General features: G+C 41.8%; 1 protein-coding gene across 12 annotated transcripts in view; it reads right to left on the reverse strand.

Annotated features, from left to right (window-relative positions):
• Positions 1 to 14,197, reverse strand: part of LOC133424852 (microtubule-associated protein tau-like) — a 92,325-nt gene that overhangs the window by 54,381 nt on the left and 23,747 nt on the right. The window contains exon 1 of one of the 12 annotated variants that reach the window (XM_061715389.1): positions 211 to 229. The exons of the other annotated variants lie outside the window; for them this stretch is intronic. The gene's annotated coding sequence lies outside the window, so the exon portion shown is untranslated. Of the gene's footprint in view, positions 1 to 210; positions 230 to 14,197 lie in introns of those variants that run through there. 12 annotated transcript variants of the gene reach the window in all.

A 14,197-nucleotide genomic window follows, 5' to 3' on the forward strand; every position in this document is an offset into this window, starting at 1 on the left:
ATTTGCAGGCTTGGCCAAATGCTGCAGCAGCACTGGAACAAAGACAGAGAGGGGGAACGAGGGCGAGGAAAGGGGTCTGAGAGAGAGACTGCAGAGGCCACACTACCAGAGCAGAAATCATACAACCCAGAAGGACCCAAAGCCCTAAATTCCCTGCTTATTACCACAACCTCAAACCACATGAAATAAAATATATTTATAGAGGCTCACAATGGTCCCAGTGTAGCTGTCCATCAGTCTCAGTACCAGAGATGTCAGAGGGAATAAATGCAGACATCATGAATGCAACAATAGAGCTGGAAGAATGAGAGAGAGAGAGAGAAAAAACCCTGTTTCTAGTCTATTTTAACACATGAAAAGCAGCATTTTTCCTGTTTTAGCAATGGCAGTGGGAGATCAATTACCTTCAAAACTGGGATGTTTTTTTTAGCAACAAATCTCATATTCTTAACTCTACATTCACCAAACCATCCGACTGAGATCAAACTCAGTTACATTTCTCATAGTTGAACTTAAACACCCAGATAATCTGGTTGGAAGTTAAGGTAACCTCTACATGTAAATGTTCAATTGGCCTAGTACCTAGCTACTGTTGTCATGGAAACGCCTGATGCTGCCAAGCTGAAAGTGGGCACTATCACGGCCTGTTGTGGCAAGAGGCCACTGTGGTTGGTGATGTAGTAATGAGTCCAGTTTAACAGTGTACCTGAGCCATAGCTCGACTAAACTGCACGTTAATGTACTGATTAAATGTACCCAAAGATTGTAAATCAGACAAAAGTAATGTTAGGATTTGAAGGCCCGTTGATGCTTTCTGTAAGTCAGATACCCAACGCCGTGAGCCTCCGCCGAAATCTCAGAGCAGCAGCAGGACGGCTTTCCATTTTTAGCTCAGAGACTCCCTCTATAGGTGTGGGCGTTGAGTCGCTTTTACAACGGTGTCTGAGATTCACCCTCCAGCCACCTTATCGTGGTGGAATGATCCCAGGAGCTGCATCGTTGGGGGCAGGTTCCTCTGGTAGGGTCTCCCAAATTAGTCTTGGAAGGGCCAGATTAAGAGCAACTTTAGACTTAGGATGCTTTCACACCTGTCCCGTTTGGAGCAGTTGTTCCGGAACAGGGAGCGTTTCCCACTAAAGATCGATTCGTTTGGTATACGTGAACACAGCAATCGCGCTCGGATGCAGCACAAAACAAGTGAGCCGAGATCTCCTAGGAGAGGTGGTCTCTGCTCGCTTCCATTCCAGACCTGGAGCGGTGCGTTTTTTTTATTTGGAGTGAGAACATAATCCACACAGCAACCGACACCAACAACTCCATTCATGTGTATGTGCGACCGCGGCGCAAGGAGAAGAGTCGGTGCAGCCTCCACCACCTTCTTCCTAACCTCTACATGTAAATGTTCAATTGGCCTAGTACCTAGCTACTGTTGTCATGGAAACGCCTGATGCTGCCAAGCTGAAAGTGGGCACTATCACGGCCTGTTGTGGCAAGAGGCCACTGTGGTTGGTGATGTAGTAATGAGTCCAGTTTAACAGTGTACCTGAGCCATAGCTCGACTAAACTGCACGTTAATGTACTGATTAAATGTACCCAAAGATTGTAAATCAGACAAAAGTAATGTTAGGATTTGAAGGCCCGTTGATGCTTTCTGTAAGTCAGATACCCAACGCCGTGAGCCTCCGCCGAAATCTCAGAGCAGCAGCAGGACGGCTTTCCATTTTTAGCTCAGAGACTCCCTCTATAGGTGTGGGCGTTGAGTCGCTTTTACAACGGTGTCTGAGATTCACCCTCCAGCCACCTTATCGTGGTGGAATGATCCCAGGAGCTGCATCGTTGGGGGCAGGTTCCTCTGGTAGGGTCTCCCAAATTAGTCTTGGAAGGGCCAGATTAAGAGCAACTTTAGACTTAGGATGCTTTCACACCTGTCCCGTTTGGAGCAGTTGTTCCGGAACAGGGAGCGTTTCCCACTAAAGATCGATTCGTTTGGTATACGTGAACACAGCAATCGCGCTCGGATGCAGCACAAAACAAGTGAGCCGAGATCTCCTAGGAGAGGTGGTCTCTGCTCGCTTCCATTCCAGACCTGGAGCGGTGCGTTTTTTTTATTTGGAGTGAGAACATAATCCACACAGCAACCGACACCAACAACTCCATTCATGTGTATGTGCGACCGCGGCGCAAGGAGAAGAGTCGGTGCAGCCTCCACCACCTTCTTCCTATTGGACGGGCCGAGATGTCGTCCCAGCGCGGCACGGTGAAATTAAAAAAATTTTCAATTCGGGCTGCGGCAGGCGCCCCGCTCTTGCGCCGGTAGCACACACAATGGATGGGAAAGCCGGCGGCGGTCTGCGCTTTGCGCCCTCTCTGAGAAAGGGGCTTGTTGTTTTTCCCGGGGTACAGAAGAGGAAACTCCTTCCGCGTTCATTTCTGACCAATCAGAGAGCAGCTGGTTCACGCATGGTAATTGTTAACAGCTTTGAACCTCTACAGACGGTTGCCTTGTGACAACAAACCCCACAAACGAGAAACAAAACAACTGTATCGATTTAGCCGCTGAATCAGAACAAAACAAACGGGCCACAGGTCTGAAAGCTCCCTTACATAAGGAAGACAAATCAACAAGTCACATTTCCCTCTCCCGGACATGGGTCTCCAGGACCCCACCCTGGAGCCAGGCCTGGAGGAGGACATGGTAGGTGAGCACCCGGTGGCTCAGCCTTTACCCATCAGGCCCAGCCAGGCCAAGACTGAACAACCAACATGGGTTTGCTCTTCTGGGAGGGTTCGTGCAGATCAGGGGCCTCATTTAAAATGGAGTGCGTAGAATTCATACTAAAAGTGCACGTACACCCAAAAGCCGAAAATGGCGGGCGCAAAAAAAAATCCGGATCTATAAAACCGCGTGCACGCAGACTTCCACGCAATGTTCTCTTTATAAATCACAGTCCAGCTGGAAGGTTGCGCACGTGAATCCGCCTGGTATCCCGCCCTCTACACGCCCACTTTCTGCCGAAAATGGAATCATTTTGCATATGAATGAGCCTGCTGAGCATGCGCAGTGGCTTCCTACAACACTGAGATCTGAGATCGAGATGTTGTGGATGAGGTGGAGGACAGGAAAACGACATTATTTTGTGGTCACAGTAAAAGTAGAAAAATAAATAGTATAAAATAAAGAGAGTGAGTGGCAGCACGCCGTTGCTGCGCTAAACGCCGTGAGTGCCCCGGCGCAACAGTGGGGACATGCCCCCGTCTTTTCAAAATCATGTTTTTGTCCCCCCCACTTTTTATAGTTTAAAAACTAACGGTAGGATCAGCCATTAACTGCAAATCACACCATGTGCGAAGGGCCCGGCAGCCCCGCTTCACCCCCCGCTCCCCCTCCTCCCCTCCCGTCTCCCCTCAGAGCTCCTCAGGGAAGGTTTATGGTTCTGCGTCACCAACGCAGAGTCTGCGGCGTAGGTTGCGCGTCGCCGCGTACCCTACGCCGTAGGCTCTGCGTCGTTTTAACGCGGGACCATAATTTAGGCTTACACCCGCACCTAAAGGTTTCACGCGTGCGTAAAACTCATTATATATATAAAAATATCTGTGTCCCTTTAGGGAAGAAATGAGAGGCTCCGTGGAGCCCCTAAACGCTCTACGAAGCCCCTCATTTGTTCTGTCCTAAAGCGGTGTGTGAAGAGGAGGCTGCAGCAGCAGCAGCACCAGAGTCCTGACTGACTGAGCTTCACACACAGAGAGACACGATCAGCGCTATTTTATTTTATTTTATTATTTTAAGTCTGATATATGTTGTGATATGTGATGACATTATTAAGAGTATGACATGAATCTGGCTTCATTTCACCACCTCACAGCCTGCGTCGCCAGTTCCACGTGTCTTAAGTAAATTCTTACGGGAGGGTCCAAGTTGCCGTAAAGATAAGCAGATTTTTCGGTTAGTTTTTTCTTTTTAGATCCGAGGCTTTGCGTAGATGGCGGCTTCCGCATCTTTCAGGCGCTTTTTCTGCGCAAGCAAGCTTTATAGATGAGGCCCCAGGTGTGTTGTGTTATGGGCAGCAGCTGAAGGTGTGGACCTTGGCGTGCTAATATTCGGCTTTTGAAATTGACTAGCGAGACAGCACTTCCTACAAATAATCAAATATCCCTTCTAATGAAATTGAAACTGAGACTTAAAGGAGCTTGAGGCCGGATTGTGGCAGGATTTATGAACAAAATCCGTATACATTTTAAGTTTTCTAGTAATAATGTCAGATGAAGCGTTCCAAACCAAAAAGAATGTTTCCTCTAGTGTATCTCTCCGTTGCCTTGAACAGGCTGTGTGCTGCAAAATGTGCTGCAATTCGGTCCCGAATTTCCCGCGCTGTCCTGCGGATGTGACGTCACATGACGCTGCATGTGCGTTCTCCCCGTTCTCCCGTGCCGGCTTCACTGTTGGCTGCAGTACCCCCAACGGCCGTCGTGGTGAAGGGTGGCGCTAGAGAGTCTCTTTTCTTAAAAGGAGCCTCAAGCTCCTTTAACATTTAAAAAAGTGCCTGGTGTCACTTTAAATACCTGATAGTACATTAGACATACCGTTGTGGCATGATGTGGGAAGAATCACCCAGTCCTGAACATGAGCAAGGCAAAGCAGGCGACTGATGGTTTTAAGAGGAAGAAATAGGCCGAAAAACTATTTTCAATTTTGGAGCATGGTGATTAAAACAACAAATGTCTTTAATCAGAGGCCTTTTCAGGGTCGCTGCAATAAAGACTGGTAGCTTATAAGCTATAGGTGATCATTCCTGACCTCTTTACAGTGACATATTACTACCAACTGACACATTGGAACAGTTCATGTTCCTCTCAAGGACATGGAGTGTATAGAATGTAACTGGAATCAGATAGGTTTGTTTAAAAGGTAAACTCAAAGTCACAGGTGAAGCATCAGGTGTGTTCTTAAATTCATAGACCCTGAGATCTATTTTGCTCTGGATAAGTTGTCAAACAACGGATAGACAGTAGATAGAGTTTTGTGTGTTTCTGTAGCTCTGTATTTAATTCAGACCCCGACTTCGATCTTACAGCCACGTTCTGGACATGTTACTTATTAGTAAAAATTAAATTTTCCCTACAAATGTTCTGCAAGACAAAAATTCTCCACAACTGTGGCAAATCAGTAGTTTGCCCTTTCACAATAAAGTCTCTCTTTGCACCTTTAAATCTCAAACCAAATGTCTCTCATTCACATATACTTTTTTAAATACATGCATTTCTTATTTGCATGTGCTATTATCAATTTAATCTTTTTATAACCTCGGCTAACTTCACTAAAATATTTTAATAGTGGTGACTGAATACAACCTTCAGCTCTCTGGTATTAGCATATTAATGGTTTTGGATTCTTCTCCTGTGACTTAACTTTTGATGACAGCTAACAACGTCTTAAACATATGTTATGAGCCTCAACTTATATTTATTTTAGGTTGTAAAGCTCTGAAAAACTACTATAAACCAAATCTGACTCACTGGCAAACAGGAGTTGCCAGCAACTAGCTAACGGGCAGAGGAGATGAATTGGAGACATTTCTTCCCAGAAGCTACAGCGAGAATGTGTACTGGAGGCCAAACAAACACAAAACATCAAATAAATACTCGTTTACTGTCATATTTTATGAGTAAACTGCTCCAATGTTGCTTTAATGGCTCCCACAACAGCTTCACAAGCTGTTTTAGCAATGCAGAAACATTAGCGTATTTTGTCTCACGATAAAAGGCACTAACAACATCAACTACAACACTGACTCATTCTTTACTCTTTTACATTACATTTTTGGAAATGCGGTGTAGCTTTGAAAGGAAACAAGTGTTTATTGCTGAAGGCTTTAACATTTAGCATAACATTGCTCTGCAGCTGTTTTGAACCACAAAAGCAAACCAGTAGACCCAAACTGATGCGATGAGACACTCCCACACACGATCGCCAACCCTCAGGGAGACCACTGGGGTTGACGTGAGACTGAATCATACAGGATGGAGTCTTAAGGTTCCCAAAACCACTTTAAAAATTAGAGGGGGAGAGGGAAAAGAGCAAGTCTGGCCTGCGCCGTCCACATCCTCTATTAGCTTTGTCCTGCTTCAGGGAGGCAGAGAGAGACATCAGGGTGAGACTATAATCTAACTGTCAGCATCGAGGGCTGGGCCAAGTTTAAAGCACGAAAATAAAACATTTTTATCAAGGCAGCTGAAGAATAATCCGGCTAATAAATTCAATTGTGAGATAAAAGTGAGTTTTTTTTAAACAGGGCTTGGTACTGTCAATGAATCAAGGAGCGTGGGGTGAAGGCCTGAAGAAAGAGTGAGAAGAGATAGGAATAAGAGAAAAGGAAGTGTGGAAGAAGCTTAAAGAAGGTGAAATTAGTGATGCACCGATTGTTCGGTAACCAAAATTGTTCGGCCGAAAATGGCAAAAAAACACTTTCGGTGTTCGGTGGAATAAGTGGGGAAAAAAAACGAACAATTAATAACGGCGTTGTAAAATAAGGAAATAGACTGGCCGCTCCCTCCTGTAACGTTGCGCACTACATAAATCGTTGGCCAACCAAAAACTAACCCCATAAGAATTTTACCTAACATTCACCAGGAGGTGGAACCAAAACAACATAATGCTGGTAAATTAAAATGTTTTAATTTTTTTATGTTCAATAAATATTTTCTACCTTGTAATTTTGTAAAAGATTTTTTTCTTTGAAAAGCATGCCTAAATCAAATTTATTTCATTTATGCAATGGTGAAAAAATTGGCAAAATAAATGAAAACTGCTGAAAAACCATGTTCGGTGTTGTTCGGTATTCAGCCAATAGTTTATTATTATCTTCGGTTTCAGCCACAAATTTTCATTTCGGTGCATCTATGCAGATACAGGTAAAACATGCTTACAAGCCAGTTATTTAATCCTTGTTGATAAATTAATCATTTCTGGAAGCAGAAATAGGACATCTCCATGTGCACAACAGGCTAGCACTGGGGGGCATTTGGAGCTGAAAGGATCTGAGTGATTACAATCTAGTTAGAAAAAAATGCATTGGCCATCTCATGATCAATCATTTTAAATCCAATCACACCTACAAAGATGTTCTATTGGAGATTTGATTAAGAAATAGCATTACAAACCCCGACCCTCATTGGTGTCCATCCTCAAACTGTCAAAAGAATCATAGTGATTCTCAAAAGTACAAATTGAAGAGCAAATTAATGTGAGAAGCTGCCAATTTCCTCCAGCGGTGACCAGGCAGAAACATGTGTGGAACGACCTCTTGCACCCAAGATGAGCTCATCAGTACCAGAGCAGGATCTTGCTTGCACGTATACATGTTTGTTTTTGTTGCTCTTGTGCTACTTAATTCTGCAACAGCGAGGGATCAGTTAGTTTGTGAGAATAGTAAGCATTGCTGATTAGTACTTTATTTCACTCTTGTGGATAGAGGGGATCACTGCCCTGTCAGAGCCTGCCACCTTCAGGGGATGCCTTTTGCCAGTACCGATTAAAACCCAAGGCACTAACCTCTAATCTCCCAGAGATCACATGCGAGCTGTTCTTACTCCGGTCTGCCAAAACTTAAACTGTCAACAGAATATTTACTGCATGCCAGATATACATTTTCTCCAACATGTCTTTAATTAAGGGACTGATACATACTGGACAGACATTCACCATATTTTTAGGGATATTTAAATTATGCTGCATGTTGTCAAGACATATGGCCACAGTGGAAAGTTTTGCCATCTAATCCAGAATTAAAAGGTAGGTCAATCTCATTGCTGCATTAAAAATGGGGTGGTGTATAAAGTCAAGTCACTGGATGAATCCAAACTCACTATTATAAGGATTAGCTGAGTGGATCATCCTCGCTGTAATATGCGCAAACCCCTTCATCCAGATTTGGATGGATCAGAACATTTCTAATTTGATAGAGGCCCCTTTTGATTTGTTGTTAGAGATCAACCACTTTATACTATACAAAGATGTTCTTGACAACAAATGAATCATGTCAAGAATATTATGTGGTTCTACATATTACCGGGCTCCCTTTTTGACCTGAAAATCTAACACCTATGGCCAGTGTCCTTAAAAACCCTGCTGTTTACACAAAGGCAGCTGGATAAGCCTGTGATGAAGGCTTCTCTCCAACAAATCACCACACTGCATAAACCCAGCGAGTTAACCATCACGTGCTGCAGCAGAAAGACAAACAGGTGTTGACTGGAATACTGGATTTCATGTAATTCAGGCTGACTGATGTTATCGTCATACGCGAAGAGGCCTGCTGAGCAATCACAGAATCAGACCTCTTATGAAAGCATGATTCATCCTTTTTATTTTTTTAAATGCTCTGTTAGCACAAGCTACATGTGAGTTGGCAGAGCGTATAGGGACATAGGAGGACACGGTACGTCCTGTCAGCGCTTCCCATGGATCTATACGGCTCTGTTTTTCACCTTATAACGTTAACTGTTAGGTGAGTTGGTATGAATTATTAAAGCAACTAAATAACAATAAATAGAAACAATAATATGCAGTGCTTTAGAACAATAAGCTAGGACAAAATCCTTCCAGTGAAAATGCATCAATACGACAAGCTGATTAAGGCAAATCTACAACCCCAGTGTCAGAGTAAGGCAAGGCAAGTTTCTTTCTATAGCACATTTTATGTACAAGACAATTCTGCTTTACACAAAAACGTTTTAACCCTTGTGCTGTCTTTGGGTCAAGGGAGGGTGAAGGGAGAAAAGAAGGAATGAAGGAAGGGAGAAAAGATGGAAGGAAGGAAAGAAGGAAGTAAGGAAGAAAGGAGAAAAGAAGGAAAGAAGGAAGGAAGTAGGAAAGGGAGTAAGGAAGGGAGAAAAGATGGAAGGAAGGGAGAAAGGAAGGAAAGAAGGGAGAAAAGGAAAGAAGGGAAGGAGGAAGGAATGGAGAAAATAAGGAAAGAAGGAAGGAAAAACAAAGAAGGTAATAAAGGAACGAATGACTAAAGGGAGGTAGGAAGAAAAAGGAGTAAAGGAGGATAAAAAAGGAGGAGCAGAGGAAAGGAAGAAGGAAGGAGAGAGCATAGCAGGAGGAAAGAAGGATAGAAGAATTGGCTAATTTTGACCCAAAGACAGCACAAGGGTTAAAAAATGCATTAAAAAAATAAAATAGTTTAAAAGCAGAATTAAAGACTGAGACATAAATTAAAAAATAATAAAACAAATGAGAAATGGGTTGAAGTGCATTGTGAAATAAGTAAAATGGTTTTTTTTAGCCTTGGCAACTGAGAGTTTCAGCAGCCCTGATGCATTCTGGGAGTTTGCTCTACAAGTGGGGAGCGTAAAAGCGGAACGCGTCCTCACTGTGTTTGGGTCTAACTCAGAAAGTAGGAGGCCCAGACGACCTGAGGGTTCTGGTTGGTTCATAATGGGCCAGGAGATCAGAGATGTACTTTGTCCAGAGACCATTCAGAGATTTATAAACCAACAGCAGGATTTTAAAGTCTATTCTGTGACAGATCTAAGTGTTGAGATCTAAGAAGTGGAGTTATATGGTCCACTCTGTTGGTCTTAGTGAGGACTCGGCCAGCAGAGTTCTGGACTAACTGCAGCTGTTTGATGGATTCTTTAGGGAGACCCGTGAGAAGAGCGTAACAGTAGTCCAGTTGACTGAAGATAAATGCATGGAAACGATTTTTCTAAGTCCTGCTGAGACATCAGTCCTTTAATCCTTGAAATGTTCTTTAGGTGATATTAGGCTGACTTCACTACTGTCTTAATGTAGCTGTTAAAGTTCAGGTCTGAGTCCAGAAACACTCCCGGATTTCTGACTTGGCTATTTGTTTGTAGCTTTACTACTTGAAGCTGAGTGCTGACTTTAAATCTTTCTTCCTTGGCTCCAAACACTATTATTTCTCTTTTGTCTTCATTTAACCGAAGAAAATTCTGGCATTTCCACTCTTTAATTTGATCAATTCATTTGATTGATGTTTGAATTGGATAATGGTCTCCTAGTGAAATGGTTTATAGATTTGTGTGTCATCTGCATAGTTATGGTAACACATATTGCTCTTTTTCATAAATTGAGTGAGTGGGAGCACATAGATGTTAAACTACAGGAGGTCCATGAATTGAACCTTGGGGAACTCCACATGTCAGGTACTGTGCAAAATAATAATAAAATGTAATGAATGCAAGACTTGCAAATCTGTTGAACCCATGATTATTGAAAATTGGCCTTTGAAAACATATCAAATGTTTAAACTAAAAGAAAATAGTAACTTAATGTCAGCAAAAATAGTTAAGACTGTGCAATTTCTTTCCAGTTAGATGCAATATCCCGTTTGGCAATGTCTTGCTGAAGGATGCAAAGCCACAAAAATAAGATTTGAGACCTTTATATATTTTTCAGCATTGATGTTTCCTTTCCATATGTACAAGCTCAAAATTCCAGTGCCACTAAAGCACCCCCAAACCATAAAATGTGTGCTAGATTGTCCCTCACAGAGCAGTTTTCCACTGTCCCCCCACTGTTCCACTGTTCATTTGAAATGAGTTTTGGCTCTCAAATAGTAGTATTTCTTGATCATGTTAACGTATAACTTCTTCTTGGCAGAACTGACCTTTTGTGGAAGGCAAATTACGTTCTTCAATGATTTCCAGATGGCATCCAATATGTAATTTTTGGCATTGTACCTTGTGTGGGATATCCAGATTGTCCATCTATGTATTGTTAAAGATGTCACAATCAAGGTCTTTGCAGTTTTATGCTGAGCAACATTATTACAAAATTGTGTCACAAATGATAGAGGCGTTTTGCTTTTTTCTTGCATTTAATTGAACTTATGCCCATCTTTATTTCCAAGACTCTGCCTCTTAAGCAAGAGCTAATTCCAGCTGTATTTGGATGAAATAAAGTGGTACAGTCTGGACAGGGTGCCACTCCATCACAGTCCACATTTTACAAAATATTCCTACATTTTTGGAATTGGGATTGTATAAGACTGTGAAATTTGCCATAAAAGAAGACAAGGATGGTCAAATCAAAACCTCTTCTAGGTCAAAATTCTTAAAATTTTACTTCCCATAACTGAACTCAAAGCACATGACGAGTTTAAAGCCCAAAGACGTAATAAAGAAGATTGTTTCTTCATCCATGTTGGGATGCCCTTTCAGTTACTTGTACAGGTACTTTTAGTGTTAGTAACATGACAACTTACTGTATGTCAAAGATCTCAACAGCTCAAGATATTTTTGCCTCACTTAAAGTTAGCCGCTATGCCGTTATCCAGACCTTGTAAGCACTCGTGGGGGCAGATAGTTTAATCGGATCACTGCTCAAATAAACAAGAAGTTGGACCAATCGATTACTGACAAAAAGTCCAAGTCCACTTCCACTTCCCTGGAAATGCCTGCTTGTTTGCAAAGTCAATTCAATTGCATGAAGATCTAATGACCCAGATCTGCACTGATCTGACTGCCTGTTCAAAGGTTGATGGCCACTAATCCTTCTCAGCCGCTGCCGGTCATACAACAGTAATATTTTCAACACAGATTTCAGAACAATTACATTAAATCACTTCCTTTGATATGCATAAGCTTGATCCGTTGGTCCAACCTCTCTTTGTTTGGAGTCTCATTTTTATTTGCTTCATTCATCAGAATTTTTTCCCCGAAAGTCAAATCATTCCTGGTTTTATTGTTTGGTTTCAGGATTCTGACCTCAGGGGTCACAGTTAAGTCTGTTAAAAGCAAGTAGGCGGGATGCAGGAGCTGATCCACTTCATCCGTCGGGGTAAACACACACACACACACACACACACACACACACACACACACACAACAGCATGAGTCAAGAGCCCGCACCGCTCAAGTTGCTGATCACCACACGAGAATAAACTTTCAGGAATTATAGCCAATTCTTCCGAATTACTCACTTTACGTTCTCCCACAGTATTTCTCTTTCAAATATTAACTTTATTCTTTTTTAAATTAAACACTTTTTCAACAGTAAGCCAAGAAGTTTTGGCCCAGATGCAGCAAACGGACCCAAGTCATGAATCTCCCACCACCAATTCTCAAGGTTAGGCTAATGTTATTTTGTTTGAATGTGATGTATTAGTTTAAATTATATCTAAAAATGCAACCATTGACTTGTGTCAACTTTAGCACAAACCTATGTCTATAAAATCCCGACATGAGACATACAAGCATGTTAAATGTGTCAATCATCTTTATGCGATTATATTTTCCCCCTAGGTTTTAAATTAATTTATTAAATACATTGTCAAAATGATTCAGAATTACTTATTAATTTGTGCCAAGAACAGTAGATGGTCCTATTTGTTGTTGGTTCTTTTTGGACATATTATACAAAGTTGTATTGGCCTTTAAAGGAGACACATTTTTTATTACTTTTTTTTCCTGTTTGAGAGTATGTTTTGGTTTGAAGTCTAATAAATTAAATAAATAAATCCGACATCACAACCCTGTCATTTTGTTTGGGCCTGATAAGATCTTAAAATGTTTGTTTGAATGAGCCGTTCAGAGTTTCTGTGACATCATAGACGCAGATAAGAGTAGAATTATCCAGCTTCACCATCTTTATCCTTACATAACATGCTGGTTTGTTGTACCTTGGTAGTGGGAACTGCAAAGCATTTAGACAATGTATGAAGAGGCAAAACTGGCCAATTTGAATAGGCATGAATGAAAAGGGAGGTTTTATTTTGCATTTTAAGGTGTTTTGGCCAAAGTTTCGGACAGACACCTCCATGTATAAACTTTTTTGGGAAAAAACATCTATATTCAAACAGTGTAACAAATAAATCACACCAGACAGACTTGAAAAAAAACTCATTATCTCTTGTCAGCTGACTTTCGTCCAAATGTAGCTGGTTATATATCAAAACGGTGCAAAGAAATGTTTGCAATTATTATCTGAAATGGTCTGAGATTACTAGTTTGCTCTATCACTCTGTCACACTCTTGTTTTGTCTTCTATCATTAATTTCTTAAATGTCTTTAGTCACTTTCACTGTAATAGTCACGGCAAATGTGCAGTTAATGGACAGCCACAAAATATTCACTGAATGTAACAAAATATTCAACTTTAGAAATGACTCGCCCCATCTTTAATATGACAAAAAGATTCCTTTATTTCACTTAGAGAATTAAATACATTCAGAGCCAAGTGTTTTCTTATCGACTTATGATTAAGCAGTGTTCATATGAGAATTATGGTGCATATCAGGTGACTTAACCCTGCTCAGCTACAAAAACAGCAGACCAACCCCCTGGCTGACCTGACCTAAAGTTCATTAAAGCTTAGGGGAAAAGAAAATGTTTAGATTATAATTATTTTGACACAAATTTCCACTCAAAAGGGATGTTAACAGCCTGGCTGCTCATTATTTTTGTCAGGGCACGACTGTGACACAGTTTGTGAAAAGCTCTCAAGAGCATAAAAAAAACCCAAAACAAAACAAATGGTTTCATGAAAGCACAGCTTTTCTTGTTTGCAATTACTGCCGAGAGCAAATAGCAGGCTGTCCATCTGCCAAGAGCGAGCGTCAAACACCCTCTCCATGAGCAGCTGACCATTCATGAAAAAGGAAAACAAAAAAACCACAACTCAAATGCTTGAAAATGTCCAGTGCCCATTTTATGCAACTCCTGGACCACCACTGGATGAAATAGTGACGGAGACGGAGGGAACGTCATCTTTCCTCCCTACCGCCCAGAGAGTTGGTCTCCTGAGGGGCACATGTTGTCTCATCACTCATATGTACATATGCATGCCCAATGTGGGAGCTTATCCTCACATCCTGTCCTCCACGCTGATGGGCTAAAGATGCTCAGTGTGTGTGAGCGTGTGCTGCTTTTGGACGATTACTCCTGCCTGATAAAAGCAGAACACAGGAAATTCCTCAAATGTGAAATATGTCTCTGGGCGCCTTGTTAAAAAGAAAAAAAAAAAAAAAGGGAGAAAGTAAGTGGAGTCAGGCCAGCTGACAGTCTTGCCTGGGCCCGGGACAAAATAATCTAAGATGGGCCCCCATGCGCCCGTATCTTTCTTTCACCCTCTGCTCTTCTGGTTTTTATACAAGCTAATGGACGTTAACATTAGAGCTAGCCAGTTAGGTTAAAGGGAAAGTTCGGTTTTTTACAACCTGGACCTTATTTC

This window comes from Cololabis saira, chromosome 24 (assembly GCF_033807715.1).
Source record: "Cololabis saira isolate AMF1-May2022 chromosome 24, fColSai1.1, whole genome shotgun sequence".
Lineage (NCBI taxonomy): Eukaryota > Metazoa > Chordata > Actinopteri > Beloniformes > Belonidae > Cololabis > Cololabis saira.